Consider the following 15,508-nt stretch of genomic DNA (forward strand, 5'->3'; position numbering starts at 1 on the left):
GTCAAGGTAGTCCCTTCAATTTATTTCAATTATCACTTTGGTTCTTATTGATTAAATAGAAGGTTATGTTGTTAAAATTTACTAACATGGATTAATGGCATCTAACACAATGTAAGGGATTATATTAATAAAAATTAAACTAATTTGAGGTTTAAATTATTCTCATTTAATTATACATATATGACAAGTCATCAATATAATTTGCACGTTATATTATTTTGAAACTTAATTTGTGTTTCAAAACTTGAAGAAGTCAATGATAATTTAAGAAAAATATAAGCGACCGAATCAATAAAAAATAAACTTGAAGGACCAAAGTAATAACTGAGGCAAATTTGATACACTAAAAATTTTTTTTATCCCTAAATATAATCAGCATTACATAAAAGAATTGAGAAAAACAAAAGAGGAATTTTCAGTTTTTCATATATGCACATGAATGTGCGTGGATGTAATGTAACGATCATGCCCATATGATACCTACCTATCAGCATAGGCTTTATTAATTATTTTTTATAATTATTTTATCTATCTAACGTATTTTGATATTATAATATATTGGATGCACAATATCTAGAACCCAACTAATAGCCGTCCCTAGTTATACTACAAATTAGAGCATATATAGTATGTGACTTCCACCATCAACACAAGTTAAATTTCAAGTTTCAACAATGTCCTCTAAATACTTTCTAGTGTTCCTTTTTGAAGTGATATTTTTCATGACTTCTAGCTTTGCAAAGTATCATAATAAGCCTCCTAGCTCCTTCTGTTGAAAACTCACTTCTTGAAAAAACACCACAATTTGAGGATTCCTTGACTAATGAACCTCAGATAAATGAGCCTTAAGGTGGTATATTGTTAGGCCACAGGTTCAATGGCAACACATAGAGTCTTCCAAAAAGAAGGGCGACAAAAATTCTAAAACCAAGCAATGGGGAACTAGTCGAAGGGAAACCAAGCAATGGAGAACCATGCGAAGGGAAACCAAGTGAAGGGAAATCACCAAAAGAAAAAATTAAGCTAGTTGTGGAGAAATCACCAAGTTATCAACTCCCACGTTATCCTCGCTAACCTCCTTTATCAAACATTAATTAAGTATCCTATGCTTTTAAGTACACTTTGATGAATAAACATTAGAGAGTACTTGATCTCTCTACAATTTTCATAAAGTTTATTTTCATTAATATTTGGGTAGTTTGGTTTTATATATGTTGGTTTTGTTTTTAAGTATGTATGGTTACGTGGCTATAGAAATGTTACACTCTCTATATTGTAACATTGATGATATATAATAATAAAGTTGTCTATTTTGACTTATTTTAATTTTTCTCATATTTTTTAGTACAATGAGTTAGCTATAATTTGTAGCAAAAGCAATCATCTATGTTTAGCATTGTAAGTAATATTTATCAACGACAAAGAATATTCTTATAACAAAGATAAAAATGATTCAAATTTCATTATTAATAAACACTATATTATATGCATTTGTAAGTAGTAGGATAAGTTAAATTTTATTACAAATTGTGTTGATGACTATAATAAAATGTAACTTTCTCATAATCAAAAGTAGAATTTTTTACATCTAAAATTACACAAAAGAGTAAGATAGTTTTTGTAGCACCAATCTAACATTGTTGTTACGTTTAACATATGAAAAGGAAGAGATAACATGTTGAAATATGAACTCTAAAATAATTGTTAGGAATTTTATTGAATTTCAAGAATATGGCATGAAGAAAATAATGTGATGTCACCAGCAATTAAACTTTTAAAATGTGTGAGTAGGTGTTTTGGTTTTTAAATTTCTATAGCATTATAGGATAGGATTTAGTTAAAATTGCAGTTAAAAAGTAAAAACTAATAGACTAATTGATTAATATTCTAATCTAACCATACAAAATAAGTTTAAAAATATAAAATATATGGTTCAAGTTTTAGAAGCAAAACACTGAAATCTGAACCAACAGATATGGGATTTCTAAAACCAAAACCAAATCTTACAAATAATCAATTTTTTGTTGAACTGATTTGGTTTGGTTTGGTGTAGTCGATTTTGTTTGGTTTTAAATACCCTTAGTACATAGGATTGATAGTTGAGTAAGACCTATTATCAAGTTTTAAAAATTAAGATGGCTACTATATACATGATTCAAAGTTTAAGAAAGTTTTCTATAATTTAATTTTAAGAAAATTACTTTAACTCTGAAATTAAATTAAATTAAAGGAAAAATATAACTTTAGGTCATTGCAGTTTGTTCAAGTTTTGTTATAAGTTCATGTACTTTTTTCATTATTTTAGGTCCCTATGCTTTTATTTTTTAGTATTTTAGGTCCTTATAACATTACTTATGGAGGGGCTTATAATACTAAAAAACAAAAATACAAGAACATAGAATATTAAAAAAACAAATACAAAAACCTATAGCAAAACTCGAACAAAGTGTAAAAGTTCAATGCTATATTTTTCCTAAATTAAATTAACTCACTTGTAATACTTTTACTTCTCTATTTGAAATTCAGAATTTAGAAATATATTTAAATGTTTTAATTTAAATAATTTTATTAACTTGTAAAATATGATGAACTTGTAATTAAGATATAAAATAAACTTGTGGAGCTTGAACCAAAATTAAACCCTGCAAATTAAGGCAAGGGAATGCTTGTTGGCATTGGGCTTGGGCCTCACAACTTCTCCACGTCAACAGAAAACAATTTTGTAACGAAAGGGATTTGTGCTCCTTAAAGAAATTTTTAATAGAAATATTGTCTTATCTCTTAGTATAGAATGCTCAATGCTTGGGAGAAAAGTTTAGGAGAAAAAATAATCTTCAATTCTATAAAAAAATAGAATACTATTTAAACTAGCCACTTTAACCAAGTACCGAGGTGATTATCATATTATCATTGCTGACAATATTAATAATAAAAATTATTAAATATTAAATGTTAATCCTTTAATAAGATATTATTAAAGAAAATATATTATTTGTTTAATTAATTAGCTGGGGTACTCTGATTTATTTTTAAGAAATAAGTGGTATTTTTATCAAACACAAAATGGTTTTTTTGTCTTTTACATGGTAAGGAATAACATTCATCTCTTGTATTTATTTATAATTTAGGATATTTAATCATCATGAATTTTCTCATACTCAGTTGTAATATTTTGAGTAACTCTTTTTGTAATTTTATCTATTTTTCTATCATTGTTTGAGCTAACTAATAGTCAAAATTAACTTTTATTAATGATAAGAATAACATAACACTGTTTTTAATTGTTGAAAGAAAATATTGCACCACAAAAAAATTTAAGATATTAGACACTACTATGCAAATAGTTGAAAGCTAAAAAGCAATGCTCTTCAATTTCATTTCAAGGAAAGAGTAACTACACAGATATAAAAAAGATTAGGCATATTACACAAACAAAAAATTAAGCAAGAAGAAGAAGAAGAAGAAGAAGAAGCAAACAGTATATAAAGTACTCTAAATTAGTTAAGCATTGCAATTTCCTTTTGTTTTTTTTTTTTTGGGTCGGGGGATTCATTGAAAGCCATTATTTGTTCAAGGTATTATTGACCAAAAAAAAAAAATCTAAGTATTATAGTCTTGTCTCTTTTCCATTACCAAAGAATAACATTCACGTTGTATTGAAGAGATATCCAAAGAAATTAAATCAAACCTTTTGATAATTGAGGTAAAGAAGAAACTTTATATTGCTTTTAGATTTCGAAAGGACATCTATTCATTTAATAAAATTGGTAAATGATGTTTTAATCAAAACCGAAATTGATACATGAAAAAATTGGCAATAAAATATTAATTGTAAAGAACAATGAAATATTCATGAGAAGCTTCAATAATCAAATAATGAGATAATGACACGAGTTGAATAAAAGAAAAAAAATAAAAGAAATTGAACAATTGGGAACAAGATATTAATTGTTAAGATACACTTTATAATATTCCTTTAAAATGAAATGGTTATTAAGAACAACAAAATATTTGTTAGAAGCTAATAAGAAACTAACAAGATAATGACTCGATGTCAATTAAAAAAAAAATTAGTTTTCAGCAATTATTTTAAGGAATCGTTATCTAAGTTAGTTAAATAAATAATTTGGAACATTATCTTGATCTCTAGTTTTACTTGAAGGGCAACTATTTGTGTTGAAATCAAGTGGTGATGATCGGCCATTCATATATTGTATGTTATTTTAATGGCCTACTTAAAAAGATCTAGCTATTCAAACTTATTTTGGGACCAACAAAGTCATTTTCACTTAATGAGTTCCAGCTAATAGGCATTACATGTCCGTATTCATCAACCAATCAGCCAATAAACAAACCTGCACATATATGACATACATTTTTATTTTGTAACATCCGGCTTTTACATTTTTTTTTGGCTTTTACATATTTGAATAAAAGGAAGGAGATGCATCTCTTCACTAAAATAAGTTATTTACACAATTATTATTAACGGCAAAGACACACATATTAAATATCTTCATGGTTGGAAAAAAAATCTTCATCAATGGTTAATTCTTACAAAGGATATAAGAATGTATTAAAATAAAATTATGGGATAATGCAACTTTGAACTTCTCAAATTTGTCTCAATTATTAATTTAGTCTCTCAAATTTAATTTTATCAATTTAGTCCTAAAAATTTATTTTGATTATTGATCAGGTCCTTATTATTTAAAAAGGATGTTATGCTTTTAAAATTTACTAACATGGATATAGAACATTAATGGTAGCCATGTAGATTAATGAAAAGATGTATAGTTATTTAAATAAAAAATAGATGCTGAAATCTTAAAACACAGTGTAAGGGATTATATTAATAAATATTAAACTAATTTGAGAGTTAAATTATTTTCATTTAGTTATATATACATGACAAGTCATTAATATACTTTACACATTATATTATTTTCGATACTCAATTTCTATTTTAAAATTTAAAGGACTCACATGATAATTTTAGAAAACATAAGGGACCAAATTGATAATAATTAAATTTAAGAGACCAAATGGACAACTGAAATAAATTTGATGGACTAAAAATTTTTTTATCCCAAAAATTAAAATTAGCGTTACATAAAGTAATTGAAAAAACAAAAGAGGAATTTTCAATTTTTCATATATGTACATGAATGTGTGTGCATATGTAACGATGAAGTCCATACCTACGTATCAACAAAGGCTTTATTATTTTTTGGAGTGATGTTTCTCATCACTTCTAGCTTTGCAAAGTGTTATAATAAGCCTCCTCCTCTAGTCGAAAGCTTACTTCTTGAGAAAGCACCACAATTTGAGGATTCACTGAACAATGAACCTTAAATAAATGAGCCTCAAGGCGATGGAAGTGTGATAAAGCCCGCCTGGACAGCCAAAGCAAGATGTTCCAAAGAAGGATAACAAACCAGTCATAGAGAAACCATGCAAAGGGAAGCCAAGCAAAGTGAAATCACCGAAACATTAAAAATAAGTCTGTTGATCGTTTGTTGTGAAATTGACAGTTAAAATTGCATTTATCTTGTTCTCTTTCGATAACTTATTTATGCATGTTTTAAATAATTTTTATAACATGCATAAATAAGCTCGAATTATGGAATTTTTTTTTTCAAAATACTAAACCTAGGTCAAAGATTTTTAGGATTTATTCAACCTTGACCAAAATTATCAGTTCTAGACAAGCTACACATAATTTTTATATGATGACTCCCTATTTTGTGTTAATTGATATGTTTTTTGTTGTATTTTGGGAGTCATCAATGGAAAAGAGAAACATTTTCTTGCTTTTATAAAGAAAAATTAATTAAGTGCCTCATATGAATTTATTATAATATTTTTAAGGAAATTGTTTAAATTGATGAAAATTGAAGTAAAAAAATATTATACTCATATTTATTAATTATGGATAGGTGGGGCATAACAACATCAAAGTAAGAAAGAGAAAGGAGACAAAAAAAAGATGCTTTTCAGTCTAAGACATAAAAGCAAAAGTTCCTGCACACTATTAGAATTTTCAGAATTGCTCACCGATGCCATGGCACCACTGAAGGAGTGTAATCATGGCACAAGATAAAAATGTAGAAACATGCAGTTCCATTTTTTGTGCTAAATTAACCTACATAACTCATTTTTTTGAATTGGAAGAGGCACCTTTTAGCTGCTGCAACTAGAGAAAACCCTAAGAGAGCAAAGAGAGAAGTCTTGAAAGCTTGGGATTAAGAATAAGTGGAGCAAATCTTTATTCTACCTCAGTTTTTCAATATTTTCTCTTCTTCTTTTCCTTTATGCTGATATATTTGAATCTTTCTTGTGCTGTTACAGTTTTCATTTTATCTATATGTAGCTAAATCTTCTTGTTTTAGAGGACTATGAACCTATTTGTTTAAATAACCTTAGATTAACCATTTAGTTGATGATAAATGAAGTTTTGATTACTCATTTTTAAGTATCTTGTTCTTGTTTAGGAATTGGTCATTGCTAGGTGAGATTTGGACATTTGGGTTGAACCTTGGAAGAACAGACTCAAATTTGACCTTGAGAACTAGTAGCTTAAGATTAATTTAACTAATTTGCCATTAGAATAGGAATGTATCTAATGGACCTAGGTAATACTCATGAGTTAGAGTCTCTAATGCAATTAATTAATTAAGGTAATAATTTGCTTTAATTAAATTAATTAGGATCCTTAGTGATTGGAAGACACTTTGATTAATTTAGATTTCTGGATTATCAAATTTGAATTTCAAGACAATTAATTTGGTAATGAGAATGTTAGGAAGCAAATAGGGCATTAGGATTCTGGAACACTCTTCTCTTCGTTGAATTTAATTGTTTGTAGATTAAAACTTATTTTAATTGATCATTTTTAATATTTTCATTTTAATTGTTCTAAAATTAATTTCTAGTTTTATTAGCTTAACGTGAATGCATTTAGAAATTTAATGCCTAATCACCATTTTAATTAATTCTCTAAAAGATCAACCTTGATTTACTATTAGCTTCAATTGCGACTTGTACACTTGCGTTGTCTCTTAATCTTTATGGGCATCACTATACCTTCTTACTTGAGACTACAATAGGTGATTACTTTGAACTAAGTAGGAGGGTGACCTTAAAATTTCAAAATAATAAATTTATAGTAGTTAGGTTTTTAACAAAATTTTATATAAAATCAAGGGAGAATGGCATTATCGGCCCTAAAAATAGAGTTTATTGTACTTAAGGCCTAAATCAATCTGAAATTGTTCTATGGGCCTTAAGGCCCTTATTGCAATATTTTTTTTAGATAAAAAGTACTATTTTCCCTTTGTTTAATTTGAATAAGAAATGATTCATGAACCCTCAAAGAAACAAAATAAATGAAGCACGATTCACTATTTTTCTTATCTTCTTTTTCATTTTACCAGCCGTCACTTTGCCATTGTTGATCATTGTTGGCGTGGATAAGTGTAGAAGTTGTGGGTGTTGATAGACAAAGCATAGTTCATGATTTTTCCACTCTTTCTTTGCACATTTCCAGTTGATCTTCTTCGTCTTCTTTATTCGAGCAACATCATCTATTTCTTGAAGTTTCTATCATTGTTGTTTAGAGGTAAGGATCTTCAATTTTGTCTCTCCCTCGTTGATTCGGTACATTTGTGTCTTTTAGTTGTTGAAGTTGTAATAGGACTTTCGTGTGATGCAGAGATGTTTAAGCTTGCAAATTTACTTGTTTATTTGTGATTCTACTGCTGATTTGAGTTAAAAGTTGTTGAATCGTTTTGGCTATGAAAGTTTTAGAGTGGTTTAGTTGTTGTACAATAATGATGGTTGACTTGTTCATATTGGACTTTTACATGTGAACTGAATAAAATATGATCCAATACAAAAAAAATTTTCTATTAGAAATGTTTGAGTATTTGTTGTGCAAAAATAAACTTTGAGTTGTTGTTGAATGTTGAGTTGTGCATTTTATTAAGAATATCCTAATGATAAATTGGAATCACATAACTTTCAGGTGATAATATATGAATCTTATATTATGCATAGTAGATATTGTGTTATGCACTGTTTACCTAACTTGAGCATCTTGTTAAGTCTAGCCTATTGATAATGTAAAATTGTATGGATTTTTAGTTGAGAATATATGAACCTTGTGTTGTGCATAGTGAATATTGTTATACATTATTTGCCTACTTGTGCATTTTGTTAAGCCTAACCTACTGATATAAGCTAAATGTTGCTAAACCATTAAGTTGGATGTGAAAGTTTTAGAATGAATTAATTGTTGTACAATAGTGATGTTTGACTTATTCATATTGGACTTTGACATATGAATTAAATAAAATATGACTCCCAATGTAAAGAAGATCTACTGTCAAAGATGTTAGAATATCTACTGTGCAAAAATGAACTTTGAATTGTTTATATTTAACTTTGAGTTATGTAAAATAAAAGTTGGGCTTCTATATATGGACATCTACCTAGATTAATTTGTTCATTGTAGATTAAAATAAAAGAACATTTATCATTGTTCAAGATATGGGGAGGCTGGACATAATGGCAAGACATGTAAGAATCCTAACCTAATATAAGAAGTAGTCACATTGTTCCTTTTTGATGTACATAGGCAACTATAATTATGCATATCGAAGCATTCCCAAGTAATATTTTTTGGGTAATTGGGAATTACAGATATTTTTTATTTGTATATAGAGAAGCAACTGTTAGATATTTTGAATATAGTGGCTAGCTTTTTGTATATATCAGACTTGAAATTGTTAAAAATTGTGCCCTAGAGCCAATCATTATACTATGCACATTGTTATTTAATGAATTTCTCTTTTGTTATAATAACAATTGCATGTTTAATATGATAACTGTATCCTTAGACAAACTATAGTGATTGTCCTAAATGTCCTCGGTCGGTCATCTTTGAGGGATCATAGATGAAACAAGACTAGTATGACTTTAATTAATTATAGAGATACAAATTAAATTCATAAGCACTTGAAAGAGTACGAGGTGCTGGATTGACCTGCTATGAGAAAGCTGCATGGTACAAGTCATAAGCTTATCTTATATGTAACTATATCACTAAGCCCTTTAACTCGAGATCATCATAGATTCCTGCATGATGACTACTGAACTTTGACCTAGTCAAAAGTTACTATTGATCGAGTGATCATAAAGGCTATGATTGAATTTAGTGATATTCATGCAGAGGAATATGAGTAGTCAAGATGAAATTTGTCCCTCACATTAAGTGAGAGATATTAATGAGCCCCTCAATAAGTAAGATTGAGAAAATATATGGTCATACTATAATGAAAGGGGTTTTCCATTACTACTATCAGTCTACTCAGAGATCAACAAAGTACCGGTCAGGTAAAGGAGAATGACAATTTCATGTCTCGTACTTGATCAAAATATCGTATGATAAAAGGGATGTGATATGGTTGCATGATAGGTTACATTGGATCATCGATTCTCATGTGAATTAGGTAGTTGTAATGTCTTGCTAGAGGCCACTTGTGACTTGTGGGCTAATAGTGTAATTAGTCTACTGCCAATTTCATATGGGCCTACAGGGTCGCACACAAGAACGGCCCAACTTGAGCTATAATATCCAAGTTCATTGAATCTGAAATATGTCTAGATTCAATGAATATAATATAAGGTAAATGAATTTAATATATATATTTGAATATTTATTTGATAAATATTTATATATATTTATATGAAGTATAAAATTCAAAATATAATTATATATATATATATGTATGTATATATATATTTGAAATATATATATGTATATATATTCGTATATATATAATATATGTGATATATATATATATTATATTATGTTATATTATGTTAGTTTTAAATTTAATTTTATATGATAGATTAAATTTAATAACTTATATGATAAGAGAGAATATCATGTCAGTTTTATAATTTAAATTTAAAAAATAAATTTGAATTAGATATGATATTATTGATTAAATTTATGAGATAAATTTAATTAAATTTTCGTGAGCTTTTAAGTGGAAGACGAAAACCCTTATCTATATATTATATATAGATAGGGGTGTCCTTATGAAGGTAGAGAGATTTAGAAAAGTTCTGATGGCAAAAATACTTTGAGAGCCACGAAACATCCTATAGAAAGAAAAATTAACGTTCAAAGAAAAACGGACGCTGAGAGTACTAGCACGTCATTCGAGTTAGAGAGCTGTTTGTGTGGATACCGGTAGAGGGAGTAGATCTACATTGTCAACCCTTGAGATCCAAATGTGCGCCAACTTTAAAAGAATTAAAAGGTAACTCTTCTATCCACTTGACTTAAGCGAAGTCGTTCAGTCCATATCAAGATAAGGACTTTAAAATTTTAATCTTCCGCTGTGCCTCCTTATCCAACAGAAATATCATGTCAAATTTCATGTGGGTACTTGTTTTAGTACCTAGGCCATTGCCAACATGAAATTCTACATATATAATGTAATTATTCTTCTTAATATTGGAAATGTATGGACTTTTTGTCGAGCATACATGAATATCATCTTGTACATCGTGAATATTGTGTTGTGCATGGTTTGCCTAATTTGTCATTTCTATTGAGCCTTAGCTTGTGAAATACTAAAAATGCATGGACTTTCTATTGAGCATGTGTGGATATTGTCTTGTGCATATTAGATGTTGTATCATGCATGGTTTGCTTAACTTGTAATTTTGTTAAGCCTTAAGCTAGTAAAATATTCGAAATGCATGGACTTTCTATTGAACATGCATGGATATAGTTTAGTGCATAATGGATGTTGTGTTGTGCATGGTCTGCCTAATCATTTTTGTTAGAGCTTAAGTTAGTGAAATACTTGAAATGTATAAACTTTCTGTTAAGCATGCATGGACATTGTCTTGTGCATAGTGGATGTTGTGTCGTGCATGATCTATTCCATTGCTTCGAGGGTTCATGTAGGTTCTAAATTCAAATCAAACAAAAGATAAAATTGTATTTTTAGTGTGAGAAAAATATTATAATTAGGGCCCCAAGACCTACAGAGCAATTTTAGATTAATTTAGGCCCTAAGTACAATAAACTTTGTTTTTAGGGCCCTTAATGCCATGCCCCCTAAAATCAATAATAAATTCAGATAATTATAAATTCATAAGTTTTAATTGTAAATAAGACACTTAAGTTACAAATATAACTCTAAATTTATAATTGGAATTCCTTCTTGTAATTGCTTGAATTAATATTAATAATTTATTTTTTAAAAAACATTATCAAGAACCTAAATGTCATAAATTTTATATTTTAGAACTTTATTATCATTTTTTCATATTAATTTGATGTTGATAAAATTGATATAAAATTGACATTAATAAAGCATCTTTTTAAAAGCACTCATGATATTCTAACCAATAGCAACCCTCTATTAGTAAGAAGGGTTAAAGAGTAAAAATACTTTAAAACTTTTTTTATGAAAGGGACCGGTATCCTAAGCACATTTTTTTTAAAGCAATATCATCCCATAACATAAAAAAGAAAAGAAAAAATTAATCTTTTAATTCTTCAGCTTTTAACTCACTTGTAACTCAGTCCTTCAACTATGACTCGCTGCAACTCAGTCCCTCAACTATAACTCACTGTAACTCAGTCCTTCAACTTTTGATTCACCTATAACTCTGTCCTTATTTTTTAATTTTTTTAAAAAAATTTCTTATCAAATAAGAGGGATAAAAAAATGCTCATATATTATTTTAAGATACCCTCCTCTTGCTCATTGATGTGAGATATAAGCTAACATGAAAAAAAAAATTAACAAAAGTTAAAGGACTAATTTATAAGTGATTCAAAAGTTGAGGGACTGAGTCATAGGCAAGTTATAGTTAAGGGATTAAGTCATAGCGAGTCATTATTAAGGGACTGAGTTACAAATGACTTAAAAGTTGGAGGACTAAAAGATTAATTTTTTCAAAAAAAAAAGAAAGTGTGTTTAGTTGATCGTTTATTGTGAAATTGATAGTTAAAATATTTTAAAAAAATCTCTGTAAGGTTATAGGCTTCTTCACCTCCATTTCACATGTAACACTTGCCTTGAGTGTTATCCAAAAATCACATAATTCAAACAAACTAAGTGTGGGTAAGGAGTTGATCCTCTAACCAACTTAAGAAATAAATCATTTAAAACCTTAAAAATAATTATAGGTTCTACCTATAGCGCACGGAAGCAAGTTAGACGAAAATGGAATAAAAAGATGCTGTCATGACAGTAATTTATTGCTGTCATGACAGCCCTCCTGGGCCAACTTCCAGGAGGCGGTGTTCCGTCATTCGACCTCCGATTGAAGTGATTTTAAAGCTCACACGTCACATTTAAAGGGTACTATAAGTGTACCAAATTTCAAAAAGATCCAACGGTCGGATTAAAAATTAGACATGTTAAAATATTGACTATTTTTGCTGTCATGACAGCTAAAAAGCTGTCATGACAGCACTTCCGGACCAACTTCCGGAGTGCACCATTTCATCATCTGACCTCCGATCGGAGTGATTCCAAAGCCCACATGTCACTTTTAAAGAATACTATTAGCATACTAAATTTTGAAAAGATCCAACAGACGGATTGAATTTTGTGCAGGTTACAAAATCAACACTGTAGCTGTCATGACAGCAATTTAATGCTGTCATGACAGCACCTCCAGACCAAATTCCGGAGTGTGTCGTTTCTCCGTCCGATATCCGATCGACGTGATTCCAAAGCCCACACGAAGCTTATAAAAGGTTTTACTTGTGACCCAAATTTTAGAGAAATCCAACGGTCGGATTAAGATTTGGACACCCGGATGCAAAAGTGCAGCTTTTTGGTAAAAACCATTTTCAAAATTGTCCAAATCCCATCCTAATGGTCACAAACCTGTGGAAACACTTTGGACACGTCAAATAAGATTAAAAACACTTGATAGAACATTCAAATGATGGAAAACCCCCATACATCAAAATTTGACCACCCGGGTGCCATTTCCTAAAATGGACCCTAAACCCCCAAAATGCACAAATCATACAAGAGTGGTCACAAATCAATCCAAATACCATGTATTTATATAAATACATATGCTAAACATTTTCACTTGGCTCAGAGCTCCTTGTGGGGCCCACGCACCCACTCTCTCTATCCAAGCTGTATGTTTTCCCATAGCACACCATTTGCAATGCAACCACTTTGCATTTGCTTATAAAATCACATATATATCAAAATAAAGATCTGCTTGTAATAGAAACTTGGTCTACTAAGTAAATCCATCAAAACCACACACCATAACCAAGTTTCCTAGCCACAAGTCTGCAAACAGACAAAAATTCATACACAAGCACACAATCCACACATATTCACACACACACACACATAATCATATCCTACTGGCACCCTAATCTTAAATACATTACAATATATTTGCTCAAAAGAAAGGGGTTGCAGTTCTTTACAAATCACAAGCAAACCCCTAGCTTTGCTCTTTTCCCCGTCCACCACTGGATCCTTCGCCTGGACCTAGAATATTGAAAAGAAAGGGGTGAGACAACCACAGTCTCAGTAACAGTGAAATCTATATTGATTATTACAAAGTAAGCCATAATTAAATAAATGAATAATAAATTCAACATAGTATATAATTTAGCCATTTAAAATGCATGAATGCATGACCTAGGCCGGTATGGCCTTTCATGACCAACAGAATGCCCCCTGGCACTCTTTAACTCGCAGGTAAACCTTATACCTACTTGTACCTCCACAGGCACAAAACATAATCTAAGGCATGATCTAATCCACCGAACCGCCTATGCCCCTTCGACGTGAATCCTGAGCAGTCAAAGCTAACTTCCTCCCAGAGCCAGCCCGACTTACTCTCCATGTGAGGGCTACCTTGGCCTAGGCACTCAACCTCACACTTCATATGTCGGATTCCCTCCCCCACTGAGAGGTGTCGAACACTCAATACACTAACCACTTTAGTGCACTGAGCCCACAATACGTAAGACAACACTGAGTACTGACAGTGTGCCATAGAATATCAAAAATCCACACCTTCTCATTGGTGAACTCCCACCGAGATCATGCCTTTTACTCTTGTCTACCTTTCCTGAGTATTGACCATTCAACACTCTAAAGTAGTATAATATTTATAAATCTCATTTCCATAAAAACATTGTTATTAAACAATTAGAAAACATATTTGCACTATAATCAAAGTAGTACCCCATAACCCCTTATAAAGCACATTTAATCTTTTAAAACATGTAATGCATGATAACTAGTAATATTTATTCAAAAATAGCTAAAATAAAGTAATAAGAAATATAAATTCCCCTGTTACCTCAACCCTTTGGTACTAAAAGAGTTCCCCTTGTACAAAATAGGGCTCGGCTTGTTCCTTACTTCTCAATAAGTTCCACCAACAATTTTCTACAACATATAAGTGATCCACATCACTTATCATGACAAATAGTATTAATGAAGACTATAACTTATACCACACAACTTAGGTCAATGAGTCATAATCCACCCTAATGGTCCATATATTAAACCAACCATTCACATAGTATCACTTAACCACCAAAACCATTTATTAGCCATCACTAGGCTAATTTTCAATTTATATAATTTTTTTTAATCAATTAAAAACCTTTACTTAGTGCCACCAACTTTCACCATTAGCCCTTATAATGAAAACCAAACCTTAATTTAAATCTTATTGGGCTCAAATAGCAAAATTATAACTAAATCAATAGGCTTAAACCATTGAGGAGCAAAAACCCAATTTCTCAAGGTTTATTTTGTGCCCAAAACACCTCTTTTCATCCAATTATCCACTCAAAATATTAGATCACTATCTAGAAACTCAAAACATGCTCCCTAGGATCCAAAGAAATAAAAGCTTACAAGAATAAAGCCTTTGGGATCAAAATCCAAAAATTTCCTCTTCCAAAAATTGAAGAAAATCAAGAGAAAGAGAAGAGGATTGAAGTAGGGAGTTTACCTATCGTGTAGCCGAGCTCGCAACGGTCGCAAAGACTCCTAGATCCAAGCCTAACTCCCTCCCTTTCTCTTCTCTTCTTCCTCTCTCCCTCTCATACGTTTCCTTTCCTTTCCTTTCCAACTCAATTTCTGCGTTTCTGCATCAATTTGGGTCTTTAAATTGCTGGTCAAAAAGTTTGGGGAAAATTACAAGAAAGGGCCCAACATTTTTTATTATTGCACAAAAGCCCGGGTCAACTTTGGTAATTTTTCTCATAGTTAAAAATCAAATAAAACCAAACTTTTGCTTAGTAAAATTCAAACTCTGGGCCTCTATTAAATTATTCTAAATTTTAATTTAATTATAGATATTTTATTTTATTTTTGTTTATTTTTTTTAAATAAATTTGAGTCTTAAAATTTTTAGGATGTTACATCACATGCCAAAGAAGAAGAACAAAGTTGGACGCTTGTCAAAACTT

The 15,508-nt window shown here is 30.1% G+C and overlaps 1 long non-coding RNA gene across 1 annotated transcript; it reads right to left on the minus strand.

The window, feature by feature from the left end:
* Positions 1-13,260: 13,260 nt before the first annotated feature.
* On the minus strand, positions 13,261-15,284 carry LOC129300950 (uncharacterized). Its single transcript, XR_008590875.1, has 3 exons — positions 15,049-15,284; positions 14,386-14,474; positions 13,261-13,562 (listed from the first exon to the last, which is right to left on the minus strand). It is a non-coding gene; the product is annotated as an uncharacterized LOC129300950 (long non-coding RNA).
* Positions 15,285-15,508: the final 224 nt, after the last annotated feature.

The sequence above is a fragment of the Prosopis cineraria genome, unplaced genomic scaffold (assembly GCF_029017545.1).
Source record: "Prosopis cineraria cultivar Desert tree isolate PC_DT_omini unplaced genomic scaffold, ASM2901754v1 PC2, whole genome shotgun sequence".
Lineage (NCBI taxonomy): Eukaryota > Viridiplantae > Streptophyta > Magnoliopsida > Fabales > Fabaceae > Prosopis > Prosopis cineraria.